Raw genomic sequence first — 25570 nt, forward strand, 5'->3', positions numbered from 1 at the left:
GTTCTGTGAAGGCTCAATGTGAAAGGGAATGCTAGGGCTGTGAGGCAAGAGGAGGGGTTATCCTCATTGAAGTGGTGGGGGTGGATTGGAGAGGAGTTTTAATAGGGGAAACTGGGAAGGGGATAACATTTGAAATTAAATTAATATAATAACGAATACAATATCTAAAAAAAATTTAAAAAGAGACTGCATTAATCTAAGAAGAGACTTTTAACTTTCGACTTTTAAATATTTTCAAGATTGTGATAGACTACTGGTAATTGGGAAGTTGGACTAAATGTACTTGCATTATGATATGGCAAGATATGTCCCCCACAGACTCATGTGTTTGAGCAACACTGTGAGTGCCAGGAAGTGGCATATGGTGGTTTGAATATTCTTGGACCATGGGAAGTGGTATTATTATGGGATGTGGCCTTGTAGTAGGAAATGTTTCACTGTGGGGGTGGGCTTTGATTAAGCTCTATCTAGTGTACAAAGAGTCCCCCTTTGTCTGTTTTCACATTAAGATGTAAAACTCTTGGCTCCATTACACCAAGTCTGCCTATACAATGTGATGCTTGCCATCATCATGATAATTGACTGAAATTCTGAAACTGTAAGCCAGCCCCAATTAAATGTCCTTTATAAAAGTTTCCTTGGTCGTGGTGTCTGTTCAGAGCAATGAAATCCTAAGAGAGTATCCATGGGAGGGCACCCTTAACTGAGGAAAAGGGAAGGGAGGTATAGGGGAATAGAAGGGGGAATAGAGGGCTTGGGAGAAGATAAAGAGATGAAACTCTGGTCAGGATATAAAGTGAATTAATTAATTATAAATTAATGGAAAAAGAAATAAAAATCTAGACATCAACAAAACAAAAAATCAAATTGAATGTGAGCTCCACATATAAAAGAATTCTCAATAGGAGAATTTCAGTGACCTAAACACACTGAAGTGAATAGTCCACATCCTTGCAATCAGGAAAGTAGAAATTAAAACTGCTTTGTGATTTCAATTTACAATTTTCTTAATGGCTAAAATCAATAACACAAGTTGACAGCTCATGCTGGTGAGGATGTAGAGCAAGGGAAATACTTCTTCATCACTGTTTAGAATGTAAACTCATAGAGTCACTATTATAATCAATATGGAAGTTGCTCAGAAAATTGGAAATCAATTTTTCCCAACACCCAGCTATCCCAATTTTGGGCATACACCTAAAAGATGCTCCACAAGACACTTGCTCAATTCTTTTCATAGTGACTTCATTCATAATAGTCTTTCTCAGCCAAATCATTGATGAAGAAATTGTAGTATTTTTACACAATGAATTACTTTTTACTTAGCTGTTAGAAAAACAGACATCATGAAATTTATAGACATATAGATGGAACTAGAAAAATTAATCCTAAGTAAGGCAATCCAGAAACAAATATGGTCTGAACTCACTTTTAATAAGTGGATATTAGCTATAAAGTAAAGGATAATATGCTATAATTCAGTGACCCAGAAAGGCTAAACAACAGGGATGGCTTCAGTAGAGACAAATGTATCTCCCCAGCAAGGAGAAATAGAAAGGATTTTGTGGAAGGACTGTGAGAAAGTGGGATTGGAAAAGGAGAGATTATATGAGGAAGAAGGGAGAGGAGGAGGGAAGGAAAGAGGACTGGGAGAGACAAGTGGAATTGTTGAGTGTTTAGTGGCAATGTGGAATCCTAATGCAGTATAAACTTCCTGGAACCTATGAAGTGACCCTAGTCATAATGGAGAATATGGAACATGAACAGGCCATCTTGTGCAACCAGGAAAACCTACCACTGGTGAGACTGGGAAACCAACCCAGGCCTAAAACTTTTGACCTGTCCTGCCTGCAAGATGTGCTAGAGTAATGGTAGCTCAGTGCTTACGGGAGAGACAAACTAATGGTTGGTCTAAATTGAGGCCCAAACCAGGAAGGGAGTCCATACATGACAATGCCTGGATGGCCAGGAATGAAAAGCTGTATGTTTCAGAGAAATATGGCTGTACAAAATATGACTGATAAAAATGTCAGTGATTCCTAATAATATTCATAATGCTATATTAATAGATTAGTGAGTAGCCTAATCATCAGAGAGGCTTTTTTGAGCAACTGAATGGAAATAGATGCAGAGACACACAGATGAACAATAGGAAAGATAGGACAATCCAGGAAAATATGAGAAGAAAGGCTTGTAGGAGTGAGAAGTTTGGAGGACGCCAAGAGAATATGGTCCACAAATTCAACTAAGCAGGGTTCATAGGGGTTACAGAGACCAAAGGTATAATAATGGACCCTGAGTGGGTCTGTGCTAGATCCTCTGTGGTTTCTTATTTTGAGCATTTTGTGGGACTCCTAATGGTGGAGTGGATGTGTCTGACTCATTTGCCTGCTGTTGGGACCCTTTTCTGCCTACTGGGTTGCCTTCTCCAACTTTGATATTGTGATTTCTACCAAATCTTATTGGATTCTTTTATGGTATATTCAGGTGCTATCACTCCAGTGCCTGCTCTTTTATGAGGGGAAATGGAGAACAGCTTATATGGTGGATATTGGATTAGAGGGGACTGGAAGGAATAGAGGGAGGTGTGGCTCTGGTCAAGATGTATTGCATAAAAAAGGAAGAAAGAAAAAGAGAATAAAAAAATTAAAAGTATTAGAATGAAAACAAGCAATCATTCAATCAAACAAACAAAACTCTACAATGTATTGATCTCTTGACATCCTGTAGTAGAAAAAACAACAATAACCAAGGGAAATTTTAATATCTAGAATAGTAGAATTGAACTTAGGCTGAAGAAGAAGGGAAAAGATAAACTCCTCAGAAGGCTGGTACTAGATGAGGTTGTAGTCATATAATCACACTCATTTGTCAATACCACTGACCTGAACATTAAATATGTGTGAAGTAATTCCTGAAGAAAAATGATGTTTTTCACAGATAAGTCCTTGGGATATGAACATAAAGCTGTTAGTTCCTTCAAGTTACTTGAAGAAAGAAAATTAAAGGAACCTATCTGAACAGGACTTTAAAAAGTAAAAATACCAGAAATAATTTTAAAATAGAGAATATTCATGTCGTTCAACCCAATTAACAAAATAATATGTAAAATTAAGGTTATAAGAAAAAACTTGTATAAAAGAAAAACTATCAAATAAATACACAGTAAAGGTTTTCAATAGATCAATTATGTTAATCATTTAAAATTTAAATAAATGAAGATAAATATTCTTGGAGATTAAATAAATAAAGGACAAATATCTAAAAAAGAATGAAGTTAAAACAAGTCTCTCATCAGCAAAGTGTTATAATAAAAGGCAATTGACAAGCATTCAAATTAGGTTATACTTTTAATTATGTATTATATTCATAAAAATTAGGACTCAATATTTATGATAATTTCAAAATTGTTCTTAAAATGCAAGATAATGGCAATCAAGTCTATATAATAGAAGTTGGCAATATGAAGTTAAAAAATCCCACATCTGTGGCATGTATAAATAAAGGATTGTTTTTTAGAATTCTTCACTTTCCAGAAAAACTATTTGTAAAGTCTAAATTAGAAGAAAACTGGTTAACTATAAATTCAAAAAATGGTTAACTATAAATTGACTTAGGACTATATTTAAAAATCCCAAATGATATTAAAAGGAATGTATGTTAACACTATGATGTTGTAATATTTTGTAGATATTTATTTTAAAAATAAAATGAAACAAAACTCAGATATTTGCACAAAAAGAAAAAATTAACACAACATACACATATTGGTACAAAGATCAGAGAAACACATCAAAACTGGAACATGAACACTCTTCAAGATTTCTCTTTGCACTAACACATCATAGAGAATTATGTATGTAATATGTAAAATTTATATGTAAAAATTTGTGATTATTATTTATAATTTGTACTGCAGTATGAGAATAATACCATTTTTCCATGAAGTATGGTTCTACCTCAAGAAAATTCATGCAATATATTAAAAGTTATTTCAACAAATACATATAAAAAACACTCAAGTTTCCTTAAGCTTCCTCATTTATTTTAGTTTTTGTTTTATGAGAGAAATTTTTCAAGAATTCTTTTACACATTTATCACATGGATTTAAAAATTGCAATTCTTTTTGTCCAAATGTTCTTCTTTAATTATTTTGAGAAACATACTTTTCATAGGACATCAATAAGTTAAAATAGCTCACTGAGATTTTGTTTTAAAAAGTAACAAAAGAAGGCATGGTTCAGGATAGGCATATCATTATAACAACAGTCCTCAGATTTTTATCTAATCTTCATTTTCCAGTGGGCACAGGTGAGTAAGTTTATACATGCTTCTTGATACAAGCATAAAATTCCTTAAAGTACATGATTACCAGAGGTGGTCAGACCTAACTAAGCTTTATTTGACATCTTACACTTTCCAGATGCAGGTTGTGGCTCCTTCAGCAGTGACTGTTGAACCATGTATTACAGTGTTGATGAACTCTACTCAGACTGCTGAACAACATATTTGCCAATTTTTTTAACTGCTCTAAATAGTATTAGCATGGTGCAAGATCTTCTAGTTTTTAACAGTTTTCAAACCCAAGATCTAATTTTTATTGATAAATCTCATCCTACTACATATTCAACATGACACAAAAGATTACTTTCTGGAATCACTTCTAACACAGATTTATGATCATCATCTCCTGTATTGGTCCAGTTGTCATTTTACATTGTATTTCCCCAAATAGTAAAGCATTCGATAAAAGCAGTGAGTAATTAAACATTCCTGAGGAGTAAGCACTAAACATTTTAAGTAGAAAAAAGTTATTTAATAAATTACAGAAAGATTAATCATCTTTATGCTATCCAGGAAATATCAGAAAGTTCACTGAAAAATAAATAAAATTCAGGTATCTTCAAGCCACAGATATTACATATATATTGGGAAGATCTACATTGTGGAAACTAAAACTTAGTTGAGTGTGTGGCTCAGTTTGCTACACAGATTCTACGCTTGTAATTGTAAACCTACACAAAAGCCCAGGGCAGTGATGTCTTAAGATCAGAATGCAAAGACACACCTTGATTCTTTTATTAAAATGAATTGACTTAACACTGAACAGTCTTCTAAGTAAATATGCTTATATTCATAAATAATCATGCAGTCAACATCAATTAGAGAAGATCATTTTTTCTAGTAAATTATAATAAAATTAGGCATGTATTAATACTCAAGGTACTACCAATAGTGAGAGTGTGTGTGAAGTGTTAAACAAGACAGGTGCACTATTCCCTCTAGGCAACATGTGAATGAAGGGGTACAAAGATTCTAGGAGCTAAAGTGATCAAGGCTGTGATATCTTCTGGACAAAACATTGCCATTATAATCATAAACTCTCAACAAATATAGACACCTCATTTGAATTGGCCTTCAACATCCAGGCATGACTCTAGTAAGGTTGAAAGGAATCATGGGCCTCACCTTAAAACTATTTTATGCTGATAGTTTCAAAAATGTAGAGAGTCAGTGCTTTCAGGTGTATTCTCACTAGTGAGTAAATCAAGTTTGAAAATACAGCTCCAATTCAAGTGTTACACATATTTTCTGAGTTAATAAATGTATCATATATCAACCCTAAAATTATGATACTGGGAAAGGGACAGGCATGAATGATATGCTGTTTATAGGATTGGAGCAATGTGAATGAAAATAGGAAGTCAGAATATCAAGAATATATTGTGGTGCTCCAGAGACCAGAGGTCTTGAACCAGACCAATAACTGGATGCAATGAACATCTGCAGATAAAACTGTTTGAATAAGAGTGTATACTGTGTGACACATTGCAATGCTAGCAGTTTCATTGACACGATGTTTATTTGTTTGTTCATTTATATTTTTATTTGTTTTGATTTGTGGGAACATTTGCAAGGGAAGAAAGTATATATGGAAGAATGGAAGGATGAGTGGGATCTGATGCTTGTGAAACGTACAAGGAATAAATTTTTAAAGATCCAGAAAATATTGTCAACAAAATAATAAAAGAAAATTTCCTAGTCTAAAGAAGGAGATGCCTATAAAAGCACAAGAAATGTATAGAACACCAAATAGATTAGAAAAGAAAATGAAGACTGTAAAAACAGTAATCAAAATACTAATATTCAAAACAAAAAATTGAAACTAAAAGCTGTGAGAGGAAAAAAGTAAGTATAATATAAAAACAAACCTATCAAAATATAGCTGACTTCTTAATGGAAACTCTAAAAGGAAGAAAGGCCTGGACATTCTGCTAAGAGGCCACAATTTCATCCCAGACTACAATAATCAGAAAAATTGTCAATAAACATAGAAGGAGAAAACAAGATTTATCATGAGAAAGCCAAATTTAAGCAATAGTTATCTACAGTTGAGCTCTACAAAACAATATTAGAAAGAAAATTCCAACCAAGCAGATCAACTACAACCAACAAATAAATTATCTCTACTCTAACACAAGGAGATCATCTACACCATAGGCAATAAATAATATCACATTAGCAAAAGAAGACACACACACACACACACACACACACACACACACACACACACACACACACAGCCAACACCACCTTCAAAATAATAGGAGTTAACAATCATTGGCCACTGAAAGCTCTTAATATCAATGGATTCAATTCTTCAATAACATGGCACAGGCTAATGAAATGGTTGTGAAAACATTATCCTCCCTTTACCTGCATACAATAAATAAACCTCAACATAAGAAATGTGTATTACTTCACAGTAAAAAGCTAGAAAAAGGCTTCCTTAGCAAATGGACTCAAGAAGCAAGATCATGTAGACATTCTAATATCTAACAAGGTAGAATTCAAGACAAATAAATAATTAGTGGCACAGGAAGAAACTTCATAATAATAATCAAAAAGAATATTTCATGAGTATGACATCTCATTCTAAACATCTCCCCCAAATGCAAGGACATCCATTTTCATAAAAATTATTAAATGAACAAACTAATGAAAAAATTACATAAGAAATATTGAATACCATGCATTAATAGTGGAAAACTTCAACACTCCACTCTTACCAATGGACACATCATCCAGACAGAAATATAATATAGAAAATAAAGGAACTGAAAGACATTATGAATCAGATGGAAAATCCAACCGAACAGGTGAAGGAATTGAAGAAAACCATCCAGGATCTAAAAGTAGAAATATAAACAATAAAGATATCACAAAGGAAGACAATCCTGGAGATAGAAAACCTAGAAATGAGATCAGGAGTCATAGATGCAAGCATCACCAGCAGAATACAAGAGATAGAAGAGAGGACCTGAGGTACACAAGATACCATAGAAACCAATGACACAGCAACAAAAGAAAATGCGAAAGATTCCCAATTCAAAGGGCCAAAAAACACCTTCAACAAAATCATAGAAGAAAACCTCCCTAACCTAATGAAAGAGATGGCCATAAATAACAAGAAGGCTAAGGAACTCCTAATAGCTTTTACTTGAACCAGAAAAGAAACACCTCCCTACACATAGTAATCACAACACTAAATGCACAAAACAAAGAAAGAAAAAGCTGTAAGGGAAAAACTCCAAATACCACATAAAGTTAGATATATCAGAATTATACCAGAATTCTCAAAGAGACTTTAAAAGCCAGAAGATAATGGACTTATATCATGCAGGCCCCAAGAGAACATAAATGCCAGCCCAGGCTACTATACCCCGCAAAAAATCTCAATCACCATAGATGGAGGTAGCATGATATCCCATGACAAAACCAAGTTTACACAACATCTTTCCACTGATCCATTCCTACAGAGGATAATAGAAGAAAACCTCCATTACAAGGATGGTAACTATGCCAAAATAAAAACAAGATATTAATCATGTCAAAACAAAACCAAAAGTAGAAAATCACACAAACATAATAACACCTCTAACAACAAAAATAACAGGAGTCAGCAACAAATCATTGACTTCAATGTCTGTCAACATCAATAGACTCAATTCCTAAACAAAAGAAATAGGCTAAAATACTAAATATGTAAATAGTACCCAGCATTTTGCTATATACAGGTAACACACCTCAGTGGCAAAGACATATTACCTCAGAGTAAAAGGCTGGAAAAAGTTTTTCTAAGCCAATAGTCCCAAGAAACAAGCTGGAGTATCAATACTAATTTCCAATAAAAGAAAAATTCAACCAAAAGTTATCCAGGAGATGCAGAAGGTCTCTTCATACACATAAAAAGAAAAATCTACCAAGATTTACTCTTCATTCTGAACATCTATACTCCATATGCAATAACAACCACATTTGAAAAAGAAATGTTCCTAAACACTAAAATATATATTGCACCTCACATACTAATAGTGAGAGACGTTAAAAAACACACACTTAACAATGGACAAGTCACTGATTCTGAAGCTAAACAGAAATGCATTGAAACTTAGAGAAAATATGAACCAAACAGATTTAACAATAATCCACAGAACATTCATCTAAAATAAAAGAATTATACCTTCTCATCAACTCATGATATCTTCACCAAAACTGACCATATAATTGGTCAAAAAACAAGCCTGAACAAATACAAGAAAAAATCCAAGGCATTCTATCAGATGACCATGGACTAAGGCTGGACTTGAATAAAACAAGAGAATGCCCACATACTGATGGAAACAGAACAACCCTCTACTTAAGTTTTTCTATCTAGAATTCAATGAAAATTAAGGCACAGTACAATTAAACTTATGGGACCAAATTCAAGCAGTGCTAAGAGGGAAATTCATAAAACTTACTGGTTTCATAAAGAAATTGAAAAGACCCTATTCTGGCAACTTAACAATATATCTGAAAGCTCCAGAAGAAAAAGAAACAAACACACACAAGTACAATAGACTTCAGGAGATAATTAAATTCAGAGCTACAATAAATCAATTAGAAATAAAGAAAATAATAAAAAGAACCAATAAAACCAAGATCTGGGTCTTTGAGAAAATCAACAATATAAATAAATGCTCAGCCAAACTAAATAAAAGGCAGAGATACTATCCAAATTAACAAAATCGGAAATGAAAAGGGAGATATATTAGTTTCAGTGTCTCTGGTTTTGTGTGGAGATTCTTGATCTACTTGGACTTGAGCTTAGTACAAGGAGATAGGAATGCCTCAATTTGCATTCTTTTATAGGCTGACCTCCAGTTGAACCAGCACCATTTGCTGAAAAGGCTATCTTTTTTCCACTGGATGGTTGTAGCTCCTTTATCAAAGATCAAGTGACCATAATTCTGGGGCTTCATTTCCTGGTCTTGAATCCTATTCCATTGATCTATTTGCCTGTCACTGTACCAATACCATGCAGTTTTCAACACAATTGCTCTTGGGTATTGCTTCAGGTCGGGGAAACTGATTCCCCCCAGAAGTTCTATTACTGTTGAGGATAGTTTTAGCTATCCTGGGTTTTTGTTATTCCAGATGAATTTGTGAATTACTTTTTCTTAGTCTATGAAGAATTGAGTTGGGATTTTGATGGTGATACCAGCGAATCTGTAGTTTGCTTTTGGCAGGATGGTCATTTTTACTATATTAATCCTACCAATCCAAGACCATGGAAGATTTTTCCATCTTCTGAGGACTTCTTCGATTTCTTTCTTCAAAGAGTTGAAGTTCCTGTCATATAGATCTTTCACTTGTTTGGTTAGAGTCACACCAAGATTCTTTATATTGTTTGTGGCTATTGTGAAGGCTGCGATTTACCTAATTTCTTTCTCAGCCTGTTTATCCTTTGAGTATAGGAAGGCTACTTATTTGCTTGAGTTAATTTTATATCCAGCCACTTTGCTGAAGTTGTTTATCAGCTGTATGAGTTCTCTGGTGGAGATTTTTTGGGTTGCTTAAGTATACTATTATATCATCTGCAAATAGTGATAGTTTGACTTCTTCCTTTCCAATTTGTATCCCTTTGACCTCCTTTTGTTGTATAACTGCTCTGGCCAGAACTTCAAGTACTATATTGGGTAAATATGGACAGAGAGGACAGCCTTGTCTAGTCCCTGGTTTTAGTGGGATTGCTTCAAGTTTCTCTCCATTTAGTTTGATGTTGGCTACCAGCTAGCTGTATGTTGCTTTTATTATGTTTAGGTATGGGTCTTGAATTCCTGTTCTTTCCAAGACCTTTAACTTAAAAGATGCTGAATTTTATCAAATGCTTTTTCAGCATCTAATGAAATGACCATGTGGTTTTTTTCTTTAAGTTAGACTCCTGAGAGCCAAATATCCCCCTTAAAAAATGGGGTATAGAGCTAAACAAAGAATTTTCACCTGAGGAATATTGAATGGCTGAGAAGTACCTAAAGAAATGTCATCAGGGAAAAGCAAATCAAAACAGCCCTGAGATTTTACCTCACACCAGTCAGAATGTCCAATATCAAAAATTCAGGAGAAAACAGGTGCTGGCAAGGATGTGGAGAAAGAGGAAAACTCCTCCACTGCTGGTGGGGTTGCAAGCTGATACTACCACTTTGGAAATCAGTCTGGCGGTTCCTCAGAAAACTGGGATTGATACTTATGGAGGTCCCTGCTATACCACTCCAGGGCATATACCCAAAGGATTCCCCAGCATGTAATAAGGATGCATGTTCCACTATGTTCATAGCAGGCCTATTTATAATAGCCAGAAGCTGGAAAGAACACAGATGTCCCTCAACAGAGGAATGGATACAGAAAATGTGGTTTATAAACACAATGGAATACTATTCAGCCATTAGAAACAATAAATTCATGAAATTCTTAGACAAATGGATGGAACTGGAGAACATCATCCTAAGTGAGGTAACCCAATTTCAAAAGAACACTCGTGGTATGCACTCACTGATAAACAGATATTAGCCTAGAAGTTTGGAATACCAAAGACACAATTCACATATCAAATGATGCCCAAGAAGAAGGAAGGAGTGGCCCCTGGTCCTGGAAAGGTTCAGTGCAGAAGGGTCAGGGAATACCAGGACAGGGAAGTGGGAAGGGATGGATTGGGGAACATGGGGAGGAAAGAAGGCTTATGGGACTTTAGGGGAGGGGGGATCCAGGAAAGGGAACATAACAGCATAAAACGAGGAAATAAAAAAAATTATTAGATCCTAAAACAAATGCCTATACTTAATGAAACTGCGAAATCTAGATGAATTGGGTGAATTTCTATACAGATATACATTCTAAAATTAAATCAGGGTCAGGAAAACTACCTAAATCATATGATAAGCACTAAAGAGATATAAAAATCTCCAACCAAAACCAAAAACAACAACAAAAGAAAAAAATGAAAAAAAGAAAAAAAAAAAAAAAAAAAAGGAAAGGGCCTGGTGGTTTTAGTGCAGAATTCTAACATACCTTCAAAGAATACCTAATACTTGGACTTTTCATACTATTCCATGAAGTAGAAACTGACAGAACTCTACCTAATTCAATCTTTAAAGCCATATTTATGCTGACCCTTAAACAACACAAGACCCAGCAAAGAAAGAGAAGATCAGACCAATTTCACTTCCACATATCAGTGCAAAATTACTCTATAAAAGTCTCAAATAACAAATCCAAGCACAGATCAAAATGATCATTCACCACTATCAAGTAGGCCTTAACAAATTTTTTAAACAAACTTTAAAAAAATACATGATCATCTCAGTAGATGCTGAGAAAGCATTTGACAAAATAAAACACTCCTTTATGGTAAAAGTCTTGGAAAGATCAGGAATTCAAGGCCCATACCTGAACATAAGAAAAACCATTATACAGCAAACCAGTAGCCAACATCAAGCTAAATGGAGAATAACATGAAGCAGTCCTACTAAAATTAGGGACTAGACAAGGCTGCCCACTCTCTCACTCCCTATTCAAAATAGTACTCCTAGCCAGAGAAATTAGACAACAAAGGGATGTCAAAGTGATACAAATTGGGGAAAAGGCCACCCAGAGACTGCCCTGCCTGGAGATCCATCCCATATACAGACACCGAAACCAGATACTATTGTGGATGTCAAGACATGCTTACAGATAGCATCCTTTTATAGCTGTCTTATGAGAGGCCCTGCCAGAGCCTGACAAAAAGAAAAGTGGATGCTCACAGCCAACCATTAAACGGAGGATGGTACCCCAATGGAGGAATTAGAGAAAGGACTGAAGGAGTTGAAGGGGTTTGTAGCCACATAGGAAGAACAAACAACAGTATCAACCAGTCAGACCCTCCAGAGCTCCCAGGAACTAAACCACCAACCAAAGAGTATACTGGAAGGGATCCGTGGGTCCAGCTGAATATGTAGCAGAGAATGACCTTGTCAGGCATCAATGGAAGGAGATGCCCCAGTGTAGGTGAATGCCAGGGTGGTGAGGTGGAAGGGGGGGAGGGAGGGACAGCACCCTCATAGAAGAACGGGTAGAAGAATGGGATAGGAGGATTCTGGAGGGGAAACCAGGAAATGGGATGACATTTGAAATGTAAAAATGTAAAATTTCCAATAAAAGTAAATTATAAAAGTGAGCAATTAAATTTTTTAAAAATTGAAAAAATGAAGCTAAAATATTTATTATCAGCAAAACGAAACGATAGAATGAAAGGCAATCAACCAAGCATTCAAAAACAGATTTTACTTTAAAACATGTATCACATTCATAAAAATGAAGACTCACTAGTATATGATAATTTCAAAAAATGTTTTGAAAATGCAAGATAATGGCCAATCAACTATACATAAAAGAAGTTAGCAATATGAAGTAAAAAGAAAAAGCCCACATCTGAGACATGTATACCTAAAGTAATATGTTTTTTCTAGAATTATTCTCTTTCCAGCAAAACAATTCCTAAGGTGTAAGTCCAGAAAAAAAAAAAAACTTGCATTTGAAAATGGTCAGCTACAAATTGACTTTGGATTATATGTTAAAAAAGCCTTAATGATATCAAAAGGAATGTATATCAAGAATTATGATGTTTTAGCATTTTGTACATTTGTTGTACTCCCATTCTTTGTATTTTAAATATAACAAAATGAAACAAAACACAGACATTTACAAGAATACACAAGAAGAAATTGGCACAACATAAACATACTTCTACAAAGATTGGATAAAATCATCAAAATTGGACCATGCACAATCTGCTGGGACTGCCTGCAGTAGGTTGGGATGCAGACACTCAGGAGCCCACAGCAGCTCCTTGTATTAAAGGGTGGCATCTGGACCCTGAGAAGCAGGAGACATATCTCTCCAGGGAACCTACCATCTGAAATAAAGGACTGCCTGCAGTAGGCCTGGATGCAGACACCTGAGTAGCCTGTAGCAGCTCTTTGTAAAAAAAAAAAAAAAAAAAAAAAAACCAATTGCTCTCATTTCTCCTAACCTTAGCCCTGAACTATACGCTGTGTAGATTTCATTTGTGTGTGACTGCTTTTCAGTTGGCCTTGGTGTGCATAATTATTCTATTATATCTGACTTTTTTGCTTCTTTCTCCTTCTGCTCTGGTGAAGTATGTTAAACTAGATGTTTCCTGATGTAATGATTCTTAAACAGTTAAAAATTGAGGCATGGGGCACAGCACAGCACAGTCCTAATAGGCCACATGCATGCTATGTGTTCTCATACTGGGAAACAATGCAATAACTGCACAATGGTAGTTCCAGATTAATGCTTGACTTGCAAAGAAATTTTGACAAAATTATTAGAAAAATAAATTAAAGCCAGCATTGGAAACGCAAGAAAGAAATAAAACAATTAAAGTTATGAAGTAAGTTTTGCACAACATTTGAGAATGGTTCCTGGATAAGCAAGTATAGAATATGTCAAATCTTATACTAGTAAAACTGGGTCATTGGGGACTATTTGGAGGGGTCAAAGTACATAATGTAGCAGAAGAAGAAAGCTAGTGGAACTATTGAGTTAAGGGTTAACTTGATTCTTTCTGGCCACTGCCTGTCAGCTTTGCCCATGTCATTTTTTATTAGAGATTCAAAAAGAAAAATGCAAGTAGCTGGCCTTGGAACTCTTAAAGTTAAAGTTTAAAAAAAATGATATTTTTTCCATTATTATTACTTTGGCTGTAAGTCTGGAATAGGGAAGCTTGAAACTTTAAGGGGAAAAATTGTAATTCTTTATTCTTTGTGGGACATGGTTATTCTTTTGAATTTGATTTGGCAATGATTATACAATGCCTTTTTATTTGATTTTGGAATATCCATAAAAGACTGGGGCGAGAGAAAGGCTAGAAAGCATGTAGAGAACAAATAGTGAGACTGTGACGAGCAAGTGAGGGAGTAAATGCAGAGAGTGTGAGAAGAGCGTGTGAGGAGTGAGTGAAGAGAGCCATGTGAGGTGTGAATGGAGAGTGAGTGTCAGTGAAAGGAGAGTGTATGTGGTATGTGTATGAAGAGTGTGTGTGAGAGTGAAAGGGGAACACAGAGTGTGAGTGTGAGTTCAAAAGCACACAGGAAAAAAGCAGAGTATGCTGGAGAAATCCAGAGTCGTGTGCACACACAAGCTGCAAGTGAACGAGCAAGAGAGAAAGAGAGCAGAGAATGAGAGAGGAGAGAAACTTTAAGCCTTGAAAAATTGCCTGTCAGCTTGTACCCAAAAAGTAGTCTGTGGATATTTATTATGTGCCTTCCAGATATCCCTGATTCCAGCTGAGAACTCCAATCCTGTGTAGAGGCTGGACCCTGACACACATTATTCAAGAATTCTCTTCCAAGTAGCACATCACAGAGAGTTTAGAGTCAATTAGCAGCTCTGTGAAGTGTTAATATATGAATGATGTGTGTAGCTATTTTAATTATAAAATTTAATTTTATAGTTGTTTTGAGTCAAATGCAAACTTAAGTTAAAAGCACATAGTACTATAAAACCAAGTTTGCTAAATGTTTTGCTGCATTATAGCTTAATGCCTTCTAGGAGAGTTTATTTCGCTATATACTTATCAAGAATCTTCAGTATTAACTTATACACACTGAAAACAATGAAGAGTTTTGCCACAGTTAATACAGATAGGACGGAAAGTCATGAATATCTTGTGACCTAAGGGCTGATTACTTACCAGTACGGACACATTTGGGAGGAGGGGACCAGCCATTCTCTGTACATGTCATTGTAACTTGACCATTTGGAAGACTATAACCATTGTAACACTGGACTTTTACAATCTGACCCTGTATATATTTTCTTTCCCAGTATGAAGATTCTCCATTCTCCACATAATGGAAAACACATTGGCCTAAGAAACATAAAAATTAAAAATTAAAATAAAATGAAAGCTTTTATTTGCTTAAAAATAAACTAAGATAAATGGTATCTTTATAACTGCTAAATGAGCATGCATGACATTCAAAAATAAAATTAATAACAAATACTTAAGAGAATAGCATTTATCTTTAGTCTGTATAAATAAAATATGCACATGTTGAAGTTATTTCCATAGTCACTATTGTGTATATACATTTCATGAAAAGGTGCTCACGAAGACCAGAAACTAGACTTTTTGCTCACAAAATCTTTTGCTGGTTTTATGTTTGTCATGAGAAAGTTAACTGTAATTTTATATGTGCTTTTTCTTTAAAAAAATTAAGCACAGTTAAGTACAAAGGCATTGGCTTACTGAGGCATGGGACTTCTGGCTCCCACCCTTGTGCTGTGCATTGAAGGTAGTCCCAGTATGATCCTGAAGGAGTTGAAAACCCATTGTCACAGTAATAGCTGTACGTCTTTCCTATGGGTACTGGGAAGTAGGGTCTCCGGCTTTCTTCATAATATAGACGTCCATATTTGAATTGTGGAAAATCACAAGGTTTCACTTGAAATTAAAAAGAAAAAACACAGAAAAACACTCAGAGATAAAACTCTTGATCAGTAACTTACTTTCAAGTAATTATAATAACGACATGACAGAATAGTGTGTGTGTGGGACAAGAACATAAAACCAAAGACTACTTCGGTTTGTGAGGATGTCTTTCAACATGAAATCTAGTTATAGCTGATACCCCACCAGTGTTAATAACCAATGTGACAACTGCATATTTATACTTTCACTGAAACTAAAATAGAGTATTAATATTGAATCATAGTATTCTTCTTGTATCTTCGTATTGAAGTGCTGTATTGTTCATTGTATAATGTTTATATGTAACATATGATTACTCTTATTATATCTAATTATTTGTGATTATTATTTATAATTTGTACTTTAGTATGAGAATAATATCACTTTTCATGAAGTATGATTCTGATTCAGGAAAGCTCATGCAATATATGTAATGTTATTTCAATAAATACCAATAAAAACAATTTTCCTTAAGCTTCCTTATTCATTTTAGTTTTTGTTTTATGAGATACATTTTTCAAGAATTTTTACATATTTATTACATGGCTTAAAAATAGTAATTCTTTTTTATCCTAAATCTTCTACTTTAACAATTTTGAGAATTATACTTTTCATAGGACATAAGTAAGTTAAAATAGCTCACTGGGATTTTGTTTTAAAAAGTAACAAGACAAGGCATGGTTCTGAGTAGGAATATCATTATTACCTCAGTCCTCAGACTTGTACCAAATTTTTATTCTCAAGTGGACACAGATGAGTGTTAACACACCCTTTATACACGATTATTTAAATGAACATAATATTCCTTAAAGTACACAATCACTTGAGGTGGTTAGTACCTAAATGAACCTCATTTGACATCTTACACTTTCAAGATGAAGGTTGTGGCTGCATCAGAAGTGATTGTTGGACCATTTATCACAGTGTTTATGTAGTCTATGCACACTGCTGATCAATATATTTAACAATTGTACAACGGTTCCAAAATATGAGAATAGCACAAGATCTTCTAGTTTTTATTGCTCTTCAATCCCAAGATCTTCTCCTATTCTTAGTTAGATCATTTTAAATTTATATTAGTTTATTGGCCTGTTTGTCTTCTGATGGGAATGGGAAGGAGAGAGCAAGAGCGAGAAAGCAAGAGAGCGAGAGTGAGAGCCAGAGCCAGAGCCAGAGCCAGAGCCAGAGCCAGAGCCAGAGCCAGAGCCAGAGCCAGAGCCAGAGCCAGAGCCAGAGCCAGAGCCAGAGCCAGAGCCAGAGCCAGAGCCACATCCAGAGCCACATCCAGAGTCACAGCCAGAGCATCAAGGAATACTGGAGGTGATTAGGATCTGGTAGAAAGTAGGAAGAAAAAAATTATAATCAGAATCAGAATATATGCATGGAAAAACTATTTTTTTTGCTTAAAAATATGGAAAAATTACAAGCCTGCTTCTTTTTCTGTTAACTATTTTTATAGGTTAAATGGTGTCTTCAAATGATGTTATATTTTAAGTCACAATAACCATTAATGATACTTTGCATGTCAACTTGAAAATTTTTATTGATGATTTTGAGATAGGAATTTTTTGCATTGACTCCTTTGATAATAGGAAGGGCAATAATGGCAGTAGCAAGACTGAAGAGAAATGCTGAATTATGACACACTATTGAACTCAAAGTTGAAGGAAGATGCTATTGAGCTACCAAACCAAGTAGCATTTTGCAACAAGGCATAGATCTGTGAATGGGAGGAATAAATAAAGAAAGCACCCCTGACAATATTTTGCAGCCCAATGACATTATGTTTCGATCTAAGGTCTTCAACTGTCTCTCAAATTTCCACCACTAATTTTGTGGTCATTTGTCATGACAGCCATAGAAGAAATCTACAAGAAGAACATGGAAATAAAACACCATTTTGTAGTTCTAAATCTAGGAGAGAATTGTTTTGCATTCTGATAATGTTTCACTTGATGTCTATGAACAAAATGATGCAATAAAACCTGACTGCTGTATTTTTTGAGCAAGACTAAAGCCAAGCTGAAAATTCATTTTAGTGAAACTTTTTATTTATTTTTATTCTCTATAGTAATGTTTTCTTGAATTTGCATCTGTACACCACCTACATGTATAATGCCATGATATGTCAGAAGAAAGCAGTGGACCTTCAGACTGGAGATACAGAGATTTCTAGGGTGAAAACATTCTCTTGAACTGGAATGTGAGAGCAGGGAACTAAGCCCAGGTTTCCTGTAAGAGCAGTGAATGTCCTCCTTTGCTGGTCCACCTCCAGCTGCTCATTTCATTCTTGACCATTTAAAGGATTTCAAGCAAAAGCAGGAATGCTTTGTAAATTGAAACTTTGTTCTGGTTTTAAGCATCTTTTTTTTCCTCAATATATATTATGTTATATAAAGAAACTAAAATAGAAAAGAATTAAACCCAATGGTAGTTTGGAGGAGGAATTATTGCCAGACTATCTTTGTGTCAAAAAAACAAGATTTAAAGCTGATAGGCCATTTGGAGATGTCTATGTGTATGTACTAATTCCAAAAATGTCTGAAAAATCATCTCATGTGATATTATTATCTAACAGTAAAACAGAAATAGAGATGAAAAGACTGAATAGACATATTTACTAATAGTCTCACTCAAAATCAAAAACCATGATGAAAAAAATCATGAAAGATGAGATAGAAACACTGGGAAAATGATGTCTGTAGTTCACAGTGCCAGGGACAGAGAAGTACATCACACTGACAAAGTGAGAACAGTTTGCTCTGGGAGGAGAATCTCCAGCAGAGGAGAAAGTGTGACCAGGACAGTCCCAACAGGCTCCATTTATGAGGTTGATAACTATCTTCTGACAGATCCTAATAACCAGAAAATGGGAAGGTCTATCTCAGAGCTCATGTAGATTAACGTCCTAGACACACAAAATAGCCTCGTTACAGTGAAGACATCTATGAAACATTTGATGATTATAAATTAGACAATCTAGAACAAATCCTCAACATCTGTGACCTACTAAACTTGAACACAAGGTGCAAAGAATTATGAATGGACAAGTGGTTCTGAATGAGAATTAAACTTGGATTATAATGTGATAAATTGGAGTCAGCACTTGATTCTGCTAAGCTTGTAAAGAAGGATTAATGTTTTTTCTCAGACTTCCCAAAATCTTGGAGAAAGAACTCAGAAGCTGTTATTTATAAAAGTGCAGATATCTATTATGAAGAAGACTATATTTTTTAGTTATTTATTTTTGTACTCGTGGCAACATTGCTATGCTAGGTAAAAGTAATCCAAGGTATATTATTATTTTATGCAACTCACAGTATTATTTAAAGACTTTATTTCCATGAATATTTACTTGAAATGTATTTGAAGTTTGCAATTGTGACTTGTCTGACATATCAGCATTCTGGTGTCTGAAAGAAGATGATCTTCACTGAGTTCAAGCTAGGGCAGTCTACATTAGTTTGAGGTCAGACCTGGCTACCAGTAAGATGATAAGTTAGTTAAAAGAAAAAGGGAAGCAGGTGGCTGGCTGCAGAACTTCACTTCTCTCTCTCCTCCCCCAAATCCAGTCTCCCCATCTCATCTTCAGTTCTATAGCAGAAAACATGCACTTGTCTCACTTTCATCTCTGACCCCCATCCCCAAAGGATCAGAAAGATCTTCTAATCCAACTTCTCTATATTCAATCCATCTTATTTTCAGCCTCTGAAATTAGGAGGCATTCCAGCTGATAAAGCCAGAAAATCAGGTAAGCTAACTCAATACCCCCATCAATCACCATTCCCTCCTCTGTTCTGAATCCAATCCCAAGTCCTCATCCCTGGATCTTCAATAGAATCCCTACAGAATACTTGATGCATCTTTCCTCTCCATCATCCTGCACATATTACCAGAGAATCCAGTAGATATTTCCCTCTAAACTTCTTCTTTATTATTATTTTTAAAAAGATACCAGCCAACTTGAGGGCTTTTGGGCCATGGCCAACATGTATCGAGTGTATCTCCATTGCCATTAAGCCAGATGGCATGCATCCTGTCCTGGTGGGTGGGATCATCAAATGCCTCAGGCAGGAGAGGTTCTTCCTAGTGGCCGTGAAGTTCCTTCTGTCTTCTGATGAACACATGAAGTAGCGCTACATTGACCTGAAAAAACATCTTTTCTTCTCAGGGATGGTGAACTACATGAATTCAGGGCCTATGTGGGCCATGATCTGGAAGGTGCACAATCTGGTGAAAACAGGTCCAGTGGTGCTGTCAGAGACCAATCCAGCTGATTCTAACCCAGGCACTATTAGTGGGGATGTTTGCATTCAAGTTGGTCAGAAGATAAGCTATTCAGTGAGAAGGAGATTGGTCTATGGCTTAAGCCTGAAGAACTGATTGAGAACAAGTCTTGTGCCCTTGATTGGTGTATGCGTAGTCATGAATAGACCAGAGTTCTTTTTTGCACTACTGATGGGTTCCTAGACACAACTCTCCACCCCACTAAATGGATGGATCATCGTTCCCCAAAAAAAATAAAGACTTTGGAACTGGGGGAAAAAACAACTGCATTGTATTTATATTCGTTATTTATAGAAAGGAAAAATTGGTATCAGTTGCTGTGCTACAGAGTCTTATTGTGTAATTATAAAGTTATTACATGTTTTGTACAGCTTCTGGCTTTGTGAACAGATATATGCTTAGCTTAAAAGATATATCCATCCCATAATTAACTAAGTAATACTGTATACAGTAAGTTATACTTTGTTACTGATCTTCAGGGTGCCCGTTATTATACAACCTAGGTCAGCGAATATGAGAATATTATTTTAGATCAAGAGGAGTTACACTATCTCCAGTTTGGGAGTTGGGAAGAACTTCACAGGCATACCAAGTATTATTCTTTGTGAAAACATCCTAATGCTAACATATGAGCATAGCCAATCATGATGCAGACAAATACACAGGCTGAGGTGGTAAGCATGGTCAGTGTAGGAATATTTAAGAACAGTGAGGAGAAACCAACTACAACAGTGGCTTCCAACCTGTGGGTCCCAAGCCTGTTGGTAAACATCTATCTCCAAAACTATTTACATTAAAACTCACAATAGTAGTAAAATCACAGTTATAAATTAGCAATGAGTTAATTATATCATTGGTAGCCACCAAAACATAAGGAACTGTATTAAAGGGTCGCAGCATTATGAAGGTTGGGGAGCACTAACTGTAAGGTTTTCATAAACTATAGATGAGCTAGATATTGCAGAACATGCTTTAATTCCATCATCTGGGGGACAGAGGGAGGTAGAGAGAGCTCTGTAATTTTAGGGCAACGTTGTCTACATATTGAGTTCCAAGACAGCTAGGACTACAGGGTGAGACCCTGTGTCAACAAAACAAAATAAAACAAAACAAAACAAAACACCATTCCCAATGCTCTTAAATTCTTAACTGATACTTGCTTCTTTTTGAAGACCCCTATCTCCTGCAGGTCTTTGCTGCTAACACACAGGTCACTCCTGTCATAGAGGCAGGTAAGATGACTAAAATCTTCACATTTTCCTCTGTTCTTCACAATAAAATCCCAGAGTCTCAGCAGCAGCTTTGCAACACTTGTGGCAGCATCCATCCACTGTGCCTCTGGTAGATCTCAGAGATCTTTCCATGCTAAACTTCATCCCTTCACTCATTGCTTTATTCTACCACACAAGTCCAGCAGGCATTTCCTGCTAACCCACAATTCACTCCTACCTGGTAAGTAGCTAAACTAACTACAGATTTTAACCTTTCCATCTGTTTCTCCAAATCTAATCCAGTAATTTCATGACTGCATCTAAAAGCAGTCCTTCTGGGGTAGTCTCTCTACTCTCTGTACTAAATCTGAGACTAAATAAATACACCCTGGTGGAACATGCTCTGTCCTTTCCCCTTGTTTCTTCTCCCCAGAAACTTAGTGTATACCCATTCCTAAGTATTATCTCCATACACCTAGAAACACATTATAAATGGAACCCCCATTGGCCCCACTTATGATCTCCATAGAAAGTTTCCTACCAGGCAATAATCACACTATTTTAAAATTCAAAGAGGAAACAGAAACCAAGGAACAAAGACAAAACAAAACAAAAACTACATCCAACAAAGACAAAAGCAGAAACCAGCACATAACCCTATAATCTTTGAAATCGCACAACATAGGTGCCAGCATTAAAACAAAACAAGCAATAACAGCTAGGATGGTAGGTCTTCACTAGATGGCAGCAACCTTACCACAACAGAACCTTGTTATTCTAACATAGCTGAAGCATAAGAAAAAGACAGGGGTAGGGGGAGGGATGGGAGCAGGGAGTTTCTAGGGGGGAAACTGGGAAAGGTGATAACATTTAAAATGTAAATAAAGAAAATATCCAATAAACGAAAAAAGAAAGCCTAGGGATACAAACAAATTAAAAGGGTAAACAAACAAACAAACATGCAAACAAGATAGAGGTCTTAATAAAGGAAATGAAGAAATCCAGGAAAAGACAAATAAAACTGGGGAAAAGACAAACAAAACTGTTAAAGACCTAAAAATAGAAATAAAACCAATAAAGAAAGGCCAAACTGAGGGAATTATGTACATAAAAAAATATAATTTGAACACAAATTCCTGAGGAATGGTTAAATACCAAAACCTAAAAGATGGATGGGAGGACCAGACCTTGCCTTCCAATTTCCATCTTTATCCAGACCTGATCTTTTGCCACAGAGCTCCATACCCAAATACCACCAGGAGAGAGCTGGGCTCCCAGGAGTGATGACACTCCTGTGAGCACTACTTCAGCTCCTAGGGACCCACCTTGAGCACTCAGGACACAGGAACAGTGGTGCAGCCTGAGACAGGATCCTTCTGGTTTCTGTCTAAACTGGAGCTGATCCTGTGCCATAGTGCTCCATACACAAATACCACTGGGAGAGATCTGGTCTCTGTGAGTACAGGTAAAACCACAACTTCTGCTCAAATTCCTGGCCCAAGAGGGACCCTCCCAGATCCATCAGGACACAGGAACTAGGGAACAGGCAGGGACAAGATCCTTCCCATTTCCTTCTGCACCTTAGTGCTGAACCTGGGCCAAAGTTCTCCACAATAAAATTTCTCCCTAAGAAAACTGGTGTCCAAGGAGTACTGACACACTGGTTTGCAAGAGAGAAAAGCCACAGTCTGAGAAAGCAAAACCTGCTAACATCAGAGATAACCAGATGGCAAAAGACAAGGGCAAGAACATAAGCAACAGAAAAAAAAGCTACTTGGCATCATCAGAATCCAGCTCTCCAACCACTGTGAACCCTGAATAGTCCAACACACCAGAAAAGCAAGATTCTGATTTAAAGTCACACTTCATGATGATGATAGAAAACTTTATGAAGGACTTAAATAACCCCCTTAAAGAAATACAGAACAACACAGGTAAACAACTAGAAGTCCTTTAAGAGGAAACACAAAACACCCGTGAAATAATTATAGGAAAATAAGCAAACAAGAGAAGGAATGAATCAAATCTTTCTGGCTCTAAAATAACATCAAAAATAACTGTATGCAGCAATCACTATTTCTTAATATGTCTTAAAATCAGTGTACTCAATTCCCCAATAAAAAGACATAGACTAACAGTCTGGATATGTAAACAAGACCCAGCAATTTGCTACATAGAGAAAATGCGCCTCTGTGTCAATGACAGACACTACCTCAGAGTAAAGGACTGGAATAAAATTTTCAAAGCAAATGTTCCAAAGGAAAAAGCTAGAGTGGGCATTCTAATGTCAAATAAAATCATCTTTCAACCCAAAGTTGTCAAATAGATTAAGGAAGGACAATTCATACTCATCAAAGGAAAAGTCTACCAAGAGCTCTCAATTCTGAACATCTATGCTCCAAATGCAAGGGCACCAACATTCATAAAAGAAACTTTAATATAATGCTCAAAGCACACATTGCACCTCACACAATAATAGTGGTAGACTTCAACACCCCACTCTCAGCAATGGACAGATCGTGGAAACAGAAACTAAACAGAGATACAGTGAAACTTAAGAAGCTAGGAACCAAATGAATTTAACAAATATCTATACAATATTTCATCCTAAAACAAAAGAATATACCTTCTTCTCAGCACCTCAAGGTACTTTTTCCTAAACTGACCATATAATTGGCCACAAAATATGCCTCAACAGATACAAGAAGAATGAAATAATCCTGTGCCTCCTATCATATCACCACAGACTAAGGCTGTTCTTCAATAGCAACAAAAACAACAGAAATTCCATGTACACATGGAAGCTGAACAATGTCCTACTCAATGATAACTTGATCAAGGAAGAAATAAAAGAATTAAAGACTTTCGAGAATTTAAAGTAAACAAAAGTACTCCATACTCCAAATTATGGGACACAGTAAAAGCAGTGCTAAGAGGAAAACTCTGCTCTGAGTGCCTCCAAAAGAAACTGGAAAGAACACATACTAGTAGCTTAACAACACACCTGAAAGCTCTAAAACAAAAAGGAATCTAATAAACCCAAGAGAAGTAGACAGCAGGAAATAATCAAACTCCTGGTTGAAATCAACCAAGTAGAAACAAAAAGAACTATACAAAGAATCAACAAAACCAGGATCTGGTTCTTTGAGAAAAATCCACAAAATAAATAAAGCCTTAGCCAGAGTAAGCAGAGGGCACAGACACTGTATCCAAATTAAGGAAATCAAAAATGAAAAGGGAGATATAACATCAGAAACTGAGGAAATATAAAAAAAAATCATCAGATCCTACTACAAAAGTCTATATTCAAAAAAACTGGAAAATTTGAATGAATTGGACAATTTTCTAGACAGATACCAAAAATCAAATTTAAAACATGATGAGATAAACCATCTAAATATTTTCATAACCTCTAAATAAATAGAAGCAATCATTAAAAGTCTCTGGGCAGGTTGCTGCAGACTCTATAAGACTACAGATGCCCTATTATACCCTACCTGCCCCTGCCATGTGTTTGTGTGTGTGTGTGTGTGTGTGTGTGTGTGTGTGTGTGTGTGTGAAATATGTAGCTGTGGGTATGTCTAATGGTTCACACCTGATATAGGAGGAAGCCTCTCTTGTCATCACTGAATAAAGTGCTAATATGCCAGTGTAGTCAAATATAACTAGGAATAATTTAATTCTGTTACCCCGACATCCAAATTACATAAAGATTTAGTAAAGAAAGAGAAATAAAGAATTTCCCTTATGAATATAGACTTAAAAGTATACTCAATAAAATACTTGCAAACTGAATTCAAGAACATGTCCAACAGATCATCCACCATGAATTCATTAAGTTGGCTTCATCTGAGAGAGCAAGGATGGTTCAACATACGTATATCAATAGTTACAATAACTATAAAAGAAAACTAAAAGACAGAAACCATATCATCATCTATTTAAGTGGTTGACAAAATTCTAGCACCTCTCCACGACAAAAGTTCTAGAGAGATTAGGGACAAAAGCTGCCTAAATCAACATAATAATTCAGTTACAGCAAACCAATAGTTAGCATGTCCTCTAAAATCTGGAATAAGACAAGACTCTGCATGACTTCTCTATTCCAAAAATTGAATCATATATCAGAAGACTGATTAAGAACTTCTGTGCTCATGGAATGGTAGTATTGACATCCTACCAAAGGTAATATACGTATTCAGTGCAATCACC

General features: G+C 35.7%; 1 protein-coding gene and 1 pseudogene across 8 annotated transcripts in view; one reads left to right on the forward strand and one right to left on the reverse strand.

The window, feature by feature from the left end:
• Positions 1–25570, reverse strand: part of LOC127697904 (complement factor H-like) — a 577689-nt gene that overhangs the window by 325290 nt on the left and 226829 nt on the right. The gene's annotated exons all lie outside the window — the stretch shown is intronic.
• Positions 18553–20293, forward strand: LOC127697716 (nucleoside diphosphate kinase B-like; annotated as a pseudogene).

The sequence above is a fragment of the Apodemus sylvaticus genome, chromosome 12 (assembly GCF_947179515.1).
Source record: "Apodemus sylvaticus chromosome 12, mApoSyl1.1, whole genome shotgun sequence".
Taxonomy (NCBI): Eukaryota; Metazoa; Chordata; class Mammalia; order Rodentia; family Muridae; genus Apodemus; species Apodemus sylvaticus.